At 39.3% G+C, this 12,420-nt stretch overlaps 1 protein-coding gene across 2 annotated transcripts in view; it reads right to left on the bottom strand.

The window, feature by feature from the left end:
• The window catches only part of C1QTNF7 (C1q and TNF related 7), a 106,920-nt gene that overhangs the window by 33,649 nt on the left and 60,851 nt on the right, over positions 1-12,420 (bottom strand). The window lies entirely within an intron of this gene.

Here is a 12,420-nt window from a genome sequence, read left to right as displayed (position 1 = left end):
AAGAGATCCAACAGCATCTCTCTAGGTTCATAGTTTCTGACCATGGCTGTGCATGTGCACAGTGTTTTTTTTTTATATTTCATAATGAAAAGCATGAATAGTGAAAATAAGTCTTTCTTCCACATTCATCTTTCATCTCATTTGTCTTTCCTATGAAAATCATTGTCATCTTCAGAAAATGATGTTCTCTTTATGCCTCAGTGTGCCTTCCATAAAATGGGACAAAAGTTAGTATATGTTTAGGATATTTAAGAACATTGGCACATTGTTAGTGCTCAATAAATGTAAATTGTTATTAATACAATGAGTTCTTATTGGAATGAATTTGCTGACTCCCTGAATAATGGAAGTTAGAATACACATACATTTCCACAGTGAGAGTCTCTTTCAGTATGGGGCCAGTGGCAGTTTCTTTTCCTTCCTGTTCGCGTGTGAAACAGGAGATGCAATTTGGATGACAGGCACTGCTGCTTTTCAAAACTCTTGTTTTGTTTCTGGGTTGTAACTCGAAATTGATGTTGATATTGTAGCAGCCAAATAAAGGGGTGCCTTTTGACCTTGTTGCAATTCTGTATGTCTCTGGTAGATTACAGGCTGCCTTCTTGCTGCTTTGCAAAAGATTTATTCCCCTAATAGTTCTGAAAACCAGAGAGAAGGCATATTCACGTGAAATCCTGGTGATTTTTCTAAGTTTACCTAGTTAGTTTAATACCATAATCTAATGTAATTTTATATCTCTAAAACTGAAGGCTAGCCAATTGTGTGAATCTAGCCTAAGAAATAATTATGAATTCAGTAAAAATGTTCACATACAAAGATGTTTATTGCAGCACTATGAAAACCAGAAAAAATTGGAGTAAACCAAAATGTCATGTAATAGTAGAGTTATTAAATATATTGTGGGTTAGTCACTCAGTGGAATATTATGCAGTTAGTTGAAAAGGTAGTTATAATGCCTTTTCCATAATAAGGAAAATATTCACAATATACTGTTAAGAGAAACTGAGAGTCAAAATTGTGTTCAATACGATTATAATGCTTGTAATGATATAGCTCACACATTAACAGCCTGGCAGAAAATATACCAAAATGCTGGTATCCGTTGTGAAAGTGGTGGAATTATGAACTGTTTTTTTCCTACTTTCTATTTCCCATATATTTAGTAACATAATTATTTACATCTCTAAGAAAAAAAATTAAATGCAAACATAAAGCAATAAGCCAAAGCTCCAAAATAGTGTGGAAGATGTCCAAGAAAATTATGACTGCACACATTTATAATTCTAAATTAAAATGCCTCAGGAGTTCTAGTTTCCTGGATTAGTGCTAATGGCAGGAAGGCTGGGGTGAGAAATTTCGGCCATTAGCACTTCATGGGGTATGTAGAAACTGTTTTAGCACATACACTTTCTGGCTTTAAGTCAACTGATTTGGTTTTATGAGACAAAGAAGAGTTTTGCTTTCCCAGATAATTCAATTGTGATCATTTCAATAACCTTCATTCCAGCACAAGGACAATGGAGAAAAAAAGAGTCATCATATTTATGATTTACTGAGGGCTCCCTATGTGCCAAACTGTGTGTGGAATGCTTTATATGTATTGTCCTATTTCAGCCTAACAACTCTGGTAAGTGGGTCCTATTATACAGATTTCATAGATGAGATGCTCACTAAAGTGAGCACACCAAGCCCAGGGTGTCTCATTGGGTGGGCAGAGCACGTTCAGACCCTGGGCCATCGGACTCCACAGTTCACTGTCTCCTCCAGGAGCTCTCAGCCTGACTAGACTGCCCAAGACCCTCCCGGTGATTGTGCACAATGCTCTGTTTTTAAGAGATCCAACAGCATCTCACTAGATTCATAGGTTCTGATCATGGCTGTGCATGTACACGATGGCTTTTTAAAATTTCATAATGAAAAGCATGAATAGTGAAAATAAGTCTTTCTTCCACATTCATCTTTCATCCCCAGTTTGACTTTCCTGAGAAAACCATTGTAAATAAGGAGCACTAAATAAATATAGATACAGAGGCCCATTTCCAAGCGCAATCACTTAGAGTCTTGTAGGCCTTGAAAATCTCTGGATTTTTAACAAGCTTCGCAGATAATTTGGATGAAGGGCCTGAGGCTGAGGACCATCACTACCATGATATAGTGACGTCCAATTGAATAAAAATAGTAGCAATTTCACCCTTTTTATGTCAATAATATTTCAGCTGCATGCAGCCTTTTAAAAAGATAGATGTTTGATAAAGCAAGTTAATTTTTCTTAGTTTTACAAAAATCTAAAAATTTTAGAGAGTGGTTATTTTAGTTGGAGATGTTTTTGAGCAGAAGTGGAATTGAAAATTGATCTGAAAATCCCATCTGTTCTTGGGTATCAACTGGGATACTGGAAGGAACATTGGACTTGCTGAGACTGGGGGTCTTAGCCAGCTGAGGATGCCCTACCAAAATACTGCTATAAACTGGTGGCTTAAATAACAGGCATTTATTTCCCACAGTTCTGGAGGCTGGGAATTCTAAGATCAAGGTACTGGCTGGGGTTAGGGCTTCAACACATGAATTTTGGTGGTGGGAGGTGGACACACACATTCAGTTCATAAAACGAGGAGTCCATAACACAGGGCTTCTAATCCTCTCCACCAATGAGCAGCTGAGTGCTCTTGAGAAAGTTACTCCTGTTTTCGGACTATGAGATAGTCTGATTGGACACGTTCAGGTATATTGAAAGTGCTCTCCAGAGGAGCTTAGAGCCTTCTTTGGGGCTGAGATGGAGGGAGTGTTAACACCGCAGCTGACAGCTTTCTAAGTCAATAGTTTAGCCCCTTCCCACCCTCATCATTCCACCAGAGCAGCTTCTTCTTATCTATACCTACATACTTATCCATATATGCATACATACATACATACATACATTCTTATCCATATATCCATACATACATACAGACATTCTTATCTGTATATATATATACATATATACTTATCTGTATCTGTATATACGTACATACTTATCTGTATATACATACATACATTTTTTAAGAGACAAATATTTAATGTTGTAAAAGACTTAAACAACATGATTTGCAAACTTGACCTGATTGAGTTATTTGAACACTGTACACAGATATACATATATACTTATCTGTATCTGTATATACATACTTATCTGTATATACATACATACTTTTTTTTTTTTTTTGAGACGGAGTCTTACTCACTCTGTTGCCCGGGCTGGAGTGCAGTGACGCAATCACGGCTCACTGCAACCTCCACCTCCTGGGTTCAAGCGATTCTTCTGCCTCAGCCTCCCGAGTAGCTGGGACTACAGGCATGCGCCACCATGCTTGGCTAATTTTGTTTTTTGTAATTTTAGTAGAGATGGGATTTCACCGTATTGGCCAGGCTGCTCTCGAGCTCCTGACCTCATGATCTCCTGCCTCAGCCTCCCAAAGTGCTGGGATTACAGGTGTGAGCCACCAAGCCCGGCCTACATTCTTATCTGTATATACACACATATATACATTCTTTTTTTTTTTTTTTTGAGACACAGTTTTGCTCTTGTCACCCAGGCTGGAGCGACCTTCGCCTTCTGGGCTCACTGCAACCTCTGCCTTCTGGGTTCAAGCGATTCTCTTGCTTTAGCCTCCCGAATAGCTGGGATTACAGGTACCCACCACCACACCTGGCTAACATGTGTATATATAACATGAAGGAGCTGCTCTTCTGCAATGACTGTATAAAACATTAGTTAAGTCCAGGCTGTGCAGATTCCACCAGTTTTTGTTTGTTTGTTTTTTGTTTTTTTTACTAATGCTCTTTGTCTTTCCCAGGATCCAATTCAGTAGAACACATTGCATTTTGTGACTTATTTGATTTCACCACTGATTAAGATTTTAGCCAAAGCAATGTTTCTAGAATGACAGTGAAAGGAAATGTGTGATATCCACTGGATGAGCCTCTGGCCAGGTGTCCTCCACTTGATTAGGCTCATGGCTAACATCAGTGCAGGTAAACAAGCCAGGTCTTTGGAGTTAGGCACAGCTGGTCTAAATTTTACTCTCTGGAGGATATTGGACAAGTCTCTGAGGCTCCCTGAATTTCAGGATTCTCATCTCTAAAATGGGAGAATAATAACTACTTTGCAAGTTCTGTGGATGAAGTGAATTTGGCACAGAATACAACTTTAAATGGCATTTTTGCTATGATGGCTATTTCCTAGGTCCACAGGGTGCTATTGACCTCAAGTTAAGGGCTATCTGGGCTGTACCACCAATGGGGCTGTACCATTGGTGTTACCCACCTGACACTCTTGTTCCCTGCCCAGCAGAGCCTCTTAAACATTTACGTGTGCTTGAAATAATTCAGAGCCGCTTGGTCTCCTGCTCCAAGGAATGACACTCTGGTATCTAGTGTTTTAATCATACTGTTGAGATGGGATTTAAAACAAGCACTTGAATCAGTTGTTCCAAAATGGAAAAATATTACACAATTAATACATGTTAATCAGAAAAATTAGAGTGGATGAATAAACAAAAGGAAGAAAATAGAAATCAGCTGTAATCAGACCACCCAGCAATAACCCTGTTATCATTTTGGGATCTACATCTGGAAAGATACATATTCTCTCCCTGTCTCTTTCCCCCTTTAGAGATTTAATAAAATTGAACTATGCGTTTCATTTTGTGTATCCTATTATCTCTTACTATATATGATCAATTTTTAAATAGTAAAATATAATTCTACAGAGTAATTTTTAAATTATAGTATATGGATGTGTTAAAATTGTCTTCACTAATTCCCTATTGTTGGATGGTATGGTTGTTTTTAATTTTTGTTTTTGCCAGTAACATCGTAATAGGCATCCCTCTAGTGAACTCTTTGTGCATCATTTTCCAATTACGAAGTTTGAAGCTGGCAGCATACTCAGCCCCCACCCTGTTTTCCTCTTACTTCCCTTTACAGAGTCCCTTGTGTTGCTTGTGTATGCGTGTCTTCCTAGGTGGACCGCAAACTTCTTTGAGAGCAGCGAGCACACATAGTTCATCTTCATTTTTCCTCTCTAATACTTAGCACTATTGGGTGTCCTCAGAGTGCTTCTACCCTTAGCCTGTTACCCCAAATTTGCATCCCCATTACTGGTTCTGCTTGGATATTTGATGTCTGGCTTCTCAGCTCTGGTCTATATTCTCACTCATTCAACAGAGAGCTATTGAATATGTATTAGGTGCAAAGTGTGGATCCTGGCGAGGAAACTGTGGCAAATAAGACAGAAAAAAGTCCTGCCTTTAGGGAGTGGTGTTGTAGAGTAGAAGGCAGACATCAAGCCAGCAAGCAAATGCAGTGATTATTCAAACAGTGTAAGTGCTGCAAAGACCAGAAAGCAGTTAAGAGAATGGAAAATCTTGGAGAAGGGGTGGGTAGTTAGTTTAGGTTTAAGGAGTGGGTCAGAGGTTTCTTTGAGGAGGCAGCCTTTGAGTAGAAATCTAAATGATGCAAAGTTGTGACCAGTGAGTCTGGGGGCACAAACTCTTCCTACAGAGACTAACAGCTGAAAGGCACTGCAGCAGGGCAATCGCCACAGGAAGGACAGTGAGATGGCAGAGGACAGAGCAAGCGGGGTACCAGAGGTGAAGCCAGAGGGGTTGGACACAGGCTGGGTTATGCAGGGTCTTGAAGGCCCTGTGGAGGAGTTTAACTTTTATTTGAAGGTCAATAGGAAGGTCTTGAAGGAAGCAGGAGAGGGACATGACCTCATTTCCATTTTTAAGAGATCACTTTACTCAAATTTGATCTTCAACTATATTATCCAGGTTATAAACCCTCCGCAGGGAGAGTGATAACTCTTTAGCTGGTATTGGCTAAGAGGAAGCAACAGGGTTTTGTGAACTTGAGTTCTCTGAGCCTTTCAGGTCTCTTTCTGTGGCAGATACTGTTAATAAATTGATATCCATTTCCACCTCTGCCTCTGCTACCACAGTCCCGATTCTACTGGGTGGCAATATATGCCCACCTATATCCTCACTTCCCAGTTGCCTTTGTGGGAGGGCTTGGGAGGCATCTGACAGGAGTCTTGCTGATAAGGCATGAGCAGGCACCTTATGGGAAATTCTGAAAAGGGCTTTTGCTTTCCTGATGAAAGGACACAGATCCAATCAGCACATCCCTGTGTCCTACTCCACTTCCCTCTGACACAGATACAATGTCAAGTGCAGAGCCCGCCTGCTGTCATTCGACACAAGCGCGAGGATGAAAGACAACATGTTCAGGATGAAACAGTGGAACGAGGGAAACAGCTTCATTCCCTGATGTCTTTAATGAGCAGCTGAACCAGTGCCAGGGACCCCCTGACTTCTTGTTATAGGAAGAAATAAAATTTTTTACTGGTTTAAGCCATGGTTGTGTGTATTTTCTGTTGCTTGCAACTAAAACATTCCTAACTGATACACTTATGATTGAGAAAAAGTGGGAACGGACTCTGTTATTCATTCCATGGAATATTATGCAAATCATTGAAGTTCTGAATATCTCAATGTACATTAAAATTGAGGCAATTACTGAACCCAACTTACGAATTGTTTGTTTTGGAATAAGGGCTTGTGATCACAGATGCTTTGGGGATGTGCTGTTAAATTGCCACTCAATATAAGAATGAGTTCTATTGTGCTGTGCAGACATTCCTTATTCGAGAAGTGATTAGTCTTGCTTTCTCTCTCAGACTGTTTGGTTCCCATGCCCTTGGTCCCCATTAAGAATAAAATGACAACCCTACCCCAGTCAACCTGCTCTGACTATGCCGCTGTAAAGTCATAAATGCTTAGCCAAGATCAGAGAATATACTAGGTGATCCTAGTCATTGACTCATGCAAATACTTTTGAGTTTGACCCTTTTCCTGTTCCACAGTGAAATTACTGAGGTGGATCTTCCTGGAATAATCTCTCTGAAGTATAAGTTATAATACTAGCATAAAAAAACACTTGCTGTATTCTAGATACTTTATAAGTGTTAACTCTAATCATCATTTAAACTTCACCATGATTTACAGACTAGAGATTATTTTCCTGGTGAAAATCAGGACTGAGAAGGATTAAGTGATTTTCCTAAAGTCATAGAGCTAAGCAAGAAGAACTAGTACTCAGATATATCTGGTTCCAAAACTGTTTGTGTCTTCAGGGATCCTTAGGCCCCATGTATTGTGAGAAACTCTCTTCTAGCAAGCTACTTGCTGCTTCCATGAACTGCATAGAAGGAGCAGCTCATGGTTTTGGTCTTTTTAAAAATATATATAAAAACATCTATATCTATGTGGATATTTATTGTAGCCAGCTTGCGATATAACAAAAAATGGGAAACAATTTAAATGTCAAGTTAAAGAAACTACTTAAATAAACTAAGGTGAATCCATTTGACTAAATGCCTAAAATAGATTCATTGTAAAGAGCTGCAAAACAGTAAGTACATTATTAGTACATGATATGTTTGTATATGCATAGAAACGTACTCTAGGAGGATACTGAACTAAAATATATTGATAATAGTATTTTTATGAATGTTAAAAATAGAGGACATTTTTGTTTTTAAAATTTAGGTATTTTATATCATTTCCTAATACAGAAAAAAACCTGTTTGAACAAAACATTAAAAATACAACTATTTTACTGGAGTTGGGCAATTCTTGGAGCACAGCAATATTGCAAGCAGTTTTAGTTGTTACACCATTCAGAAACACACCATTTGTAGTGGGCTGAATAGTAGCCCCCTCAAAGATGTGTCTACCCCAAACCTTGAATGCAACCTTAATTTGAAATAGGGTTTATGCAGATGTAATTAAGGATCTTGAGATGAGATCATCCTGGATTAGGGTGCACCCTAAATCCAATGTATCCTGAGAAAAGAAGGGGAAAAGAGACAGAAAAGAAGGTGAGGTGATGACAGAGGCAGACATGGGAGTGTTGTGCCTACGATCCCAGAAACCCCAAGGATTGCCTGTAGCCACTAGAAGCCAGGAGACAGGCAGAGGATGAATGACCTTGCAGAGCCTCCAGAAGGAACAAACCCTGTCAAAGCCTTGATTTTGGATTTTTGATCTCCAGACCTGCAAGAGAATAAATTTCTGATGTAAACCACCCAGGTTGTCGTAATTTGCTAAAGCAGTCCTGGGAAACTAACACTGCATTACTAGAGTAAGAGGATGAGACAGAATGAGACCAGCATTGAACATCCAAAATGAATAACACAGAGCGAAATTGATTGCTGACTCCAAGAGGGAAGGGCTGCGCTGCCTGGGCACATTCTTCTGAGCAGAGCCGACTGCTGGGCTTGCATAGTATTTTGGGGAAGCATGGAACTCAGAGACAGGCAGATTTTCAGGCACCTAAGTAGCTGACATGATCTGTAGAGAGTGATTATTTGGGGGAGATTGTGGTGATTTTGTGAAAATGTATCTGCTTATCATAAAAATTTCAAGAAATTTTATTTAAAAAAAAGAAAACAGAAAAAAGCAAAGCAAAACAAACTTTCACCTCTCAGAAGTCATTTTGCCAACATTTGATGAACATCATTCCAGATTCTCTGAGGCATAGGTTTAGCCAGAAGCCTTGCTGGATATAATTTTACAAAAATAAGTTCATACTACGCATGCTATTTTTATAAAAAATGATTGAATGTAAGGTTACTTGAATGTATCAGAATAAAAATAAACTAGAATCCAACTGAAGGAATTGCTGAACTTCAGATATTTCTAAGGTTAGATGACAACTATGAAAAACAATTCCAGAATTTAGTGTCATTTTGCTTTTTAAAACTTTGTATGTTTTAACTTTATACAATATTTATTTATCTTCTGCCATGAAAGAGGAGGGTTTTATTTATTTCATTTTTCCCTTCCACCCCTAGCCTCTCAATTTTTTTCAGTTACATTATTATTTTTGGATTGCCTGGAATTATAACATTTATATTCTTTTCTGTCAAATAATTCCCACAGAATTATTTGCTTAGTCTTGATTCAGTTTTGTAAAAGATCTAACACTTGCTCATGTCCTTATTTGGTGGATTCTCCATTGCTGGGTGTTTAATTTTGATTCATGTCTTGCTATGCTAGATTTCATCATCAAATACTTTTCAAAAAGGGCTTTGTTAATACAGTCCTTGAATTCTTACATGTTTAGGAATGCCTGCCTGTTTCTTTTGTAGTTATAGCATAGCTTGGCTGAGTGAAAAAAAACTCTTGGGTCACCTTGTCCCCTTAGAACTTGGTAGAGGTTGCTCTGCTATTTTCTGGTGTTGAGGATTGTGGTGGAGACTAAAGTAACCTGCCAGGCTCCGCTTGTGATATCTGTTCTCTAAACAACACATACAAGACATTTTCCCTTGAATTTTCACAGTCCATATCTTGATGTTACCAATCTTGCTTATTTTTCCTGGGATATGGTGTGCCCTTTAAATTTAGAGAAAGCTTTTTTAAACTCAAAAAGCTTTTTTGAATTGACTTTAAGTTTTTTCCTGTTCCTTTTTTTCTGTTCAAAATACCAATTTGGGTATGTCAGCCTCCCTTTTGCTTTAGTTTGTGTTGTCTTCTCTGTAATCATTTTTATCACATTGTTTCTGTCTTTCTCATTTCGTGTGATATCTGAAGCTTTCCTGTGCTTTCAGTAGCATTTATCTGTTTTCTGTTGACTTTGAAGTTGACTTTCATGTCTATAATTGTTTTATTTCATTGATTTCCTGAGCTCTGCTACTTTTCAACTGGTCTTCATCTTATTTCTTTTCTGATCATTTCTATTTCGTTTTTAAACTTTCTTTTCTGAGAAACTATGATGTTGATTCATCTAAGACTGAAGGGAACTGATCTCTGTGTTCTCTGGTGGTGGATCATTTATGATGTATGTAATTTTGTATCTGCCTTCTGTTTTTGATTTTTCTACTTGTTTCCCCCCTCTTGCAATACCCATGCTGGGACCCTTGCCTGGCTTTGGTACTGGTATTATTCAAATGTGATGAGATGCCTCCAGCTATTTGGCCAACAACGGTGCAGAGGGGGCTTGCAGCATTCAGTTAACCAGGCCCCAGTAGGTTTGTGGTTTCTGTTCTTCCTACTCAGCTGGCCTTGATGAAACATCCCCCTCAGGTTTTGGTGTCCAGGAGGCCAGTGTGGCTCAGGTTGAAGCGCTTAAAGATGCAGATTGGGTTGTGGCTGCAAGGTCGCTCCTCCCCATACACTCCTCATTCCTTTCCAGCCCAGGCATGGTCTCCTCATCAGAGACTATCCCTAAACAACAAAAATGATATGTTTTTCCAGTTCCTCCTCATTTATTTGCCACTGCCTTCCCCCTTGCTATTATGCAACGTGGAAATAGCTCTCTAAAGGGACTATTCTGACTTCTTCTATGTGTGGTATGCAGCACTGGGGTGCGCCCGCTAGTATTTCCGGTTCTGTCCTCCTCTCAGACACTTGGCAGGATCACCCTTCCTCATCTCTAAAATTAAGCTTGGCTAGAAGAATTGTGTGGGCAGTTAACATGAATTACCTGCATGTCCCCTTTCCCCTCCATGGTGAAATCTGAAGCTTTATGCTGTGATGGGGGTATCGGGAAATGGTGATGGTGGCTGGGTCCTGAGTGCCCACAATGAACAGAGACCCTGATTGATCCATAGTGAGCATGTAACATAAAGGCCTATGTATTTATGCATCAGTACATAAACCTTTTTGCTGTTTGAAGCCACTGAGATTTGGGATTTGTTGGTTAGTGCTGCCTAACTTAGCCTCTTTGATTAATACAGGGCAAGAAAAGCCAATAATTTCTATAACAAACATTAGGAAGCCTGGGAATTGAGAAGGTCATGAGGTCTGGCTGGAAGGTGTGGATCAGAGCAGACCGTTCATCATCCAGCCAGGACACTGACCAGCTTTAATGGTCTCCTTGAATGTTGCAGGGAAAATATTGTGCAATTTCCAAAGTTAGAGTTTCTTGTTGCAGAAGGTTTCAGATTTCTTGTGTTCACCAGAAAACAAAACAATGGAACTTAATCCTTTTCTGTTTCTCTCCACTCCCTTTCATACAAATATGTCTTCTCGTGCACCAAATTTAATGCTGTTGACAGCATTATTTACTGCCACTGAACATACTTGGTTGATTTATAATAGATTACACTGATCATCTATATCCCTCAAAGAGCCATGGGAGCTGCTGCCTTTAGATCTTTTTGCAATATACAGGCTGTAATTGTTTTCTTTTTTATTTTTTCAGTCAAATTATTTATTCTCTCAACAATTAAAATATGTGTGTACAATCCAAGACATTTTTGAAGAATAAAACCTTGCATCTCTGAATTCCTGTGGGGCCTAGCAACAATGGATGATGTCTTAGTTGCAGTCTCATTTCCCTAAAATCTAGCTTGTGTGTTACAATCACATTGATGCATCTTCCCCAGAACCAGAGAAGCTAGGCTTAAATCTCTGTCCTGGCATTCACTAATGTCATGGCCTCAGAAAAATTGGATAGACTTTCTGAACTTGTTTTCTGACCCATAAAAATGTGATAATGGCAGTAGTCTTTTTAATCCCACATGAATTTTGGGAAGAACAGATGATTTCATATATGGGAAAGGCCCTGGAGCAATGCCTGGCTTCAAGTGGGCACTCAGTATATACTACTTGAAAGCACCTTCCAAATTTTGCAAGTGGCATCTCAGTTCATTCATTCACTTACTTAATACCTATATACCCGGCATGCTGTGGGACAGTTGGGCTTATAGTTATACAAGACATAGGTAAGGAGGTGATAGTCAAATTAAGCTAACAGTTAAAATGAAGTGTTGTACATATCACAGCAGTAATGTTTGAGGGGTTACTATGTGTTCAAACATTGGGCTAAGTCTTTAAATGGGTCATCACATTTATTCCATACAACAACACTACATACATGATTATTATTATCCCCATTCCAACGGGAGGAAATCAAGGCTTAGATATACGAAGAACCTGGCCAAGTCACAGATCATCGATTGAAATGGGTCTTGTAGTCAGTATGACTTGGGGTGCATGTCCTTAACTACTATCTGCAGAGCCTACAGAGATATTCAGAGCTGCTGGAAGTGTTACAGTAGGTGGCTCATCAGGCATTGGCAGAGCAGGAGAGGGCTTCCTCCCCAACCCACCCACCCACTAGGAATGTCAGGTGACCATCAGTTGATGGTCAGGAAGTTAACTGTCTCTCTAAAACAATAATTGGTTGCAGTTGGCACCAGGAAAGGGCAGTTTCCCAATAGATAGAAAACACCTGAAACTGGTGATCAGCAGGTTCCTGATAAGATCTCAGGAGTAGGGAGAGTGGTCTCAAGCATGCACATTAAGAGGCAAAATGGCAGCATTTAACTGGTACATGATCTAGGAATGCTAAACTGGTGGGGAAAGAACACCA

Source organism: Symphalangus syndactylus, chromosome 16, assembly GCF_028878055.3.
Source record: "Symphalangus syndactylus isolate Jambi chromosome 16, NHGRI_mSymSyn1-v2.1_pri, whole genome shotgun sequence".
NCBI lineage: Eukaryota > Metazoa > Chordata > Mammalia > Primates > Hylobatidae > Symphalangus > Symphalangus syndactylus.
This window is presented reverse-complemented; position numbering and strand designations above follow the sequence as displayed.